Consider the following 6,000-nt stretch of genomic DNA (forward strand, 5'->3'; position numbering starts at 1 on the left):
CATCCTCATCACACACAAGAATCTCATCCTCTCCCAAATGAACCACTTCAAAGCTACTAAGGGCTCTTTTGGTGGGACATTCTTTGGCAAAGTGTCCATAACCTTGGCATTGGTAACATTTTTTGAGAGGTAAGGTCTTTTTTTGTGAGGTTCCAATGCCCTTTCCCTTGTCAAGTGTGGGTTTCACGGTTGGAGTGTTGGTTTCTTTGGGTTTGGTCTCGGCATAGGTGGTCTTGGTGGTTGTGTTTGGACGGTAATTTTGAGTTAGAGGTCTTCCCTTTGCCCAATTTTTCCACCCTTAAAGCCAAATTCACGGCTTCATCAAAGGACCACAATGGTTGCATTCGAACTCTATTAGCAATTTTATCATCCAACCCTTCCACAAACCTAGCAATTTTTTGCTCGGGTTTCTCATTGATTTCACATTGAAAGGTGAGTTGTTCAAAGTCTCTAAGATAGGACTCAAGGGGTTTGTTTAGGTATTTTCTTACCAAGTTGATTGATTAGGGTTAATGCGGTCTTACTCGTTGGTTAATTGTATGATTGCTCGTTTGTTGATACTTAAATAAAGAAATAAAGTACGCAATGTAAATTGACACGTGAGATTTGGTGACACGGAAAACCCAATGTGGGAACAACCGCGGGAGGGACGGTACCTTGCCAAGTATTGCACTATTTGAATAGGAGGATGATTACAATTGTGGCACAAAGCTAATCCTGCTGGCCCTAGGCGTTAGGCCTGCAAGATCTTGGACGAATGTATATTTGAGTATAATAATATGCCGTGGTGTTGATGTGTTCTTGAATGTGGATGTGTGAATACGGATGTGTTGATTGTCCTTCTTGATTTGCTTCCTTGGCTATTTATAGGGTAAGAACCCTAGATATGTCCTACTTCGAATATGGAAAGGGAATATAATTTCCATAAGAACTCTTTCCATACTTGGCTGCCTTTCCCAATTCTCCTTGATCTCCCTAACTTCTCCCTAACTTCCCCCTAACTTCTCTTTCCTTAATCCGGACGCCTTCTACGATGGGCTCCTGATCTTCCTTTAGCCCGTTTCCCCTTTCTCCAACCGCGGGCTTCCTTCCTCATTATCACTCCTTCCATAGCTTCTTATTTTATTAAGTGGGCCTTCTTTATTGTGCTATTTTTAGCCCAAACAGTTTGCCCCGAATTTCTTGTGAAGTACGCTTCTAGGTGTCGAGCAAGGAATTTACGTAACCGAATGCTAAAAACCCTAAGCCGTCTTTTACACTCAGCTCCTTCCCATGCAATCCATCATGTCAACCGCCCTTTTCCTCTTTTCTCGCACCCTACTCCCTCTCTCCTCTTTATAACTCCAACCTCCACCTTCCACTTTCATTAATCTTAAATCATTTCAAAAATATTCTTCTCTCTTAAACCCTCAACCTTCCTTCTTCTTTATTTTGCTGGCTTCACTGTTCCACTTCCTCCGTCTCTTTCACCAGGTATTTTCCCTCTTTTTCTTCTTTGATTTCCATTTTCTCTTTCCACCATAGGCAAAACTCGATAATCCTCCACACCCTCTGACCGTAATCTCGACTCCACTTTTCCTTCTCGGGGACTTTTTAAGCATCCCCACGACTGTGACTCCGCCTTGACTCTGGCCGACATTCCCACGATCAAGAATCTGCTTGGTCTTGGTGACGAGGTGGACATTGCCATTCCTGAACCGGGACAGAAAGCTGACGCCCTCCGTCTAGGGTGGGTTAGTTTTTACCTGTACGCATTTAGGTACGGCCTCCGTTTTCCTTTTCCTAAACTCGTTCAAGACTTCATCTTCACCAATAATTTTTCCATGGCACAAATTTCTGCTGCCATTTGGAGAGTTCTTCTCTATTCCCTTGCCGCCGGTCAGAATACTGGTAAACCTGTCACTCTGGGCGACCTAGCCTATATATACAACATCAGATCCTGGGCAGGGGTCAATTCTCATTCCGGGGCCGTGGAGAGGCTCCCTTCAGACACGTGTCAAAATCCCGTGATGAGAAATGGTTTGAGGACTTCTTCTTCGTGAGGAAGGACTCCATCCAGCCTCCTGCTGATTACATCTTCGAGAAATGGGTTCTAACTTCGAGTAAGTAGCCTCCCTGTCACCTGATTTATTTTATCTCGCTGCTTACTAGCTTACTTCATCGTCTTCATGCAGGCCCCTGTGACCTGACCCGCATTGGTGCCAAGATCCCCGCTCGTAGCAAATCGTGTTCAAAGATCTCGAATCGAGAGAAAGTTCCCAGACCTGCTCCCTGGTTTTTCACCTGCCTCCTCCTCCAATCCTCCTCAGTCGGCTCACATTATGTCTTCTGGTAAGACTTCTACCACCGTTTTAATTTGCATGCTATTCCTCCTGATGTTTTAAGTATCCTGTCGTCTGAGACTATATCTTCTTGCAGGTTCAAAAGTTGATCAATTAGAAATCATCCTCCAAAGTGCCAAAAGAAAGAGACCTTCCGCCAGCCCTTATGTGGCCTCTGCCTCCAAGAGGAGTGCTCCTGCTGCTTCCTTCCAGACTCCTCCTACGTTTTCCAGTTCTGCTGCACGCGAGCCCTTGGAGGTCGACCCGTTGTCTCGTCATCCGCCTACTCCTTCTGCCAGTCCTCGTGCTTCATCCAGTGGAGGCATTACTGCTCATTTCCCAGAGGGCTTTGGGAATGCGGACAAGGTGCCATACTGGCCGGAGATTGACCAGCTGCTCTTCCCTCCTGTTGAGGAGACGTTTTCGGAGTTCTCCCCAGAGGAGATGGCTGAGAACGACGTGCACAATGCCTTCATGGTAAATATTCTTCGTCCTCTACCTGTTTGTCTTCTCTTGTTTAGATTTTATCTTTCAACTTTCTTGCGACTTCGATTTTTCCCGCCCCCAGCACCCTCCAACTGCACTCTACAACAGGAAAATGATCAACATAGTGCAGACCACTAGCCGTGCTACCAACGTCAAGAACCAGGAGTTGAAGGGGACTATTGCTGATCTGGCGCAGCAGCGGGCTGATCTGAAGGAGCGAGTGGTGGAGTCAAGACCGAGCTTCTTTGTCACCAAGAAGAAGTCAAGGAGGGGGCGATCGGTGCTCGCACTCGGGCGGTGTGCAACACTTTCTATGACTCCCTCAAGCGCTACGATGAGAAGATCGGTGGTGATCTCCCCGGCCACCAATGTTGTTGCCTATGCTACCTGGCGGGGAAAAATCGGTGGGATGCGTCTTTGCTCTTGAAGAGGCTCCTACCAAAGCAAGCTATAGAGGAAGAGGAGAAGCGATTGGAGATGCTCTACCCCACCCAACCCGATCCGAGTGTGCTTGATGCCTGAATTTAGGGAGGTGAATTCTCCCGCACCGGCCGAGCAGCAAGTCTTGGGGTGATCTTTGGAATGTCCCAGGATGCTGCTGATGGAGCTCAGGGAGCTATGGCGGCTAAGGATGTGCAGGCTGGTGCGGTACCTGAAACGGGAGGTCAGCAGGCAGAGGAGATGCCAGGGGTAGAGGTCATTAATGTAACCGATAATTAAGTATTTTTATGTTTTGATGAACTTTTTGGCAGTCTGGCCCAGAGGTGGCAGACTTTGTAAGTTTTCAAACTTTCTTTCTGTGGTTGCTCCGCTAAGGTGGCGGTTAAACTTGGGGCCGTATTTTGGCCATGTTTTGAAATGCCCCTTGTCATAGTTTGGCAAGGTTTCAGTTTTACATATCGTGTGCTTGTTATTTATTTTCCCTATTTTTAGGGAGTTTGCCGTGTCGACTGCTGATCGATTTAGGCGAGTCCCAACAACTCGAAAAGGTCAAGCGTTCGACTCACTAGGCTGCCGTGTCGACCGATGGGATTTAGGCATATGCCGCAATATAAGGAGGAGTGGCCGTGTCAACCTAGGAGGCTGATTTAGACCAGCCTGGTCAGCCTGAAAAGGCTGATCCAGACTAAGCTTGCTGTCGTGTCAGCCGGATGGCTGATTTAGGCGTATGCCGCAGTTTTGGACTACTTAACCTTGTTCATGACGCAAGGTGTGTTCATCATGTTTAAAGCCAGCAGGGGCGTAATTTAGGCAAGTTTATCGTCATTCTAGGACCAATGGGACGCTGCAGGATTCTGGTAGCGCAGATATCCCTACGTTCCATGTTCGTGTGCATGCATGCTGGGGCCCTGATTAATTGCGATTAGTGCGAGCTACGTCCGGGGGTGGTATCGGGGGTAGCCGGGTAAGCGTTTTTAGTCACAACCAGGCTCCTTTCGTATGTTCCACATCACTTTGGTGAGGGTTCTCCTTGTGGAGAAAATAGGTTAGGCATGTTAGAGTGCCATGTGCCTTGTCACCCAACGTTGGCAGTTGACAGTCCTGCTAGACATCCTTTCAAAGTACCATAGACACTAGGATTCAAAGTGATGTATTTATAGAAGCCTGAAAATAAGAAAATCAGTTAGAATGATGTGAAGTACTGTCGCCATCTCATGGGGTACTGAGAGCAATTGTGGTCCCGGACGCCGCTGCACCACACCATCTAACAAGAGTTTAAAGTTTTAAAAGAGCTAGAGACACCAGAAATAAAAGTGAAATTGGCAGTATGCCTACTACCGGATTTTTATTTTAACTTTAAAAGTGATTTGGCTTTTCATAGTACATCATTCGAAAGTCAAGTCTACTTGTTATTAAAAGTAATATCTCTTCATGTGAAGTATGTTCCATGGGCGTTGTATGATTTGACCGTCCATAGTCATCAGTCTGTATGCACCATGGCCAACAACTCCTTCTACCTGGTATGGTCCTTCCCATTTGTAGGCGAATTTGCCTACTTTTCGATTCTTGGTGTTTTGAAACACTTCTCGGAGAACCAGTCTCCTACCTCCAGAACCCGACTTTCACGTTCTTGTTATAACTCCCGGCCACAGATCGTTTGTAGGCGACCAGACGGATTTTTGCGCTTGCTCGCAGCTCGTTAATTGTGTCCAGGCTTCGATCATCTCTCAGTATTGTTCGGTTCCCCGTCATATTTTCATACCTGTGAGTGGGAACTAGAACTTCGACGGAATGATCGCTTCATGTGCCAAACACTAGGTCAAGGGTGTTTGACTGTTGCTATCTTTGGTGTCGTTAAATCGACCATAACACTAGTGGCAATTCCTCTGCCCACTTTCCTCCTAACTCCTGTAACCTCCTTCTCAGATTGTCCATGATGATTTTGTTGCTTGATTCAGCTTGCCCGTTGGACTTTGGAGTCCTAGGTGCTGACTTTTTTAAGGTGATGTTCAACCTGGCACAGTATCCCTCGGTATCGTTGGAGATGAATTGTGAGCCATTGTCACATATAATTTCTGATGGGATACCAAACCTGCAAATGATGTTTCGTTTTATAAACGAAATGACCTGTTTATCTTTTACCTCTGTGAATGCTTCTGCCTCTATCCACTTGGAGAAGTAATCTGTCATTGCTAGCATCCAGGTTCTGTTTCCTGTGGCCTGTGGTAGAGGGCCTATTATGTCCATGCCCCATGCCATGAATGGCTAGGGAGAAATGATAGGGTGCAGGGGCTCTGCTGGCTGATGGATCATTGGTGCTGAACGCTGGCAGGCGTCACATTTACGTGCGTACTCTGCTGCATCTGCCTTCATTGTAGGCCAATAGTATCCCTGTCTGAGGGCTTTATTTTCCAGACTCCTGCCCCCTGCATGGTTTCCACATTCGCCATTGTGGAGAGCATGTAACACAGTCTGTGCTTCTTCCTTGTCCAGGCACCGTAAGTAGGGGCCTGCTAGTGACTTCCTGAATAATATATCATCAATGAGTATAAACCTGGAAGCCCTTACTCTGAAAGCTCTTACTTCCTTCTTGTTATCTGGTAGCTTGTCATGGCGCAGCCAGTCTAGGTAAGGTGTGCGCCAGTCGCCTGCTTGTTCGGCTGTTTGGTCAGGCGTCTGCCTGTTTGGCTGAGAGTTCTCACCTTCCGCTGTAACTGCCTGGACTTCTTTCTCGCTCTGTGGATCCTCCAAT

This window comes from Silene latifolia, chromosome 1, assembly GCF_048544455.1.
Source record: "Silene latifolia isolate original U9 population chromosome 1, ASM4854445v1, whole genome shotgun sequence".
NCBI classification, from domain to species: domain Eukaryota; kingdom Viridiplantae; phylum Streptophyta; class Magnoliopsida; order Caryophyllales; family Caryophyllaceae; genus Silene; species Silene latifolia.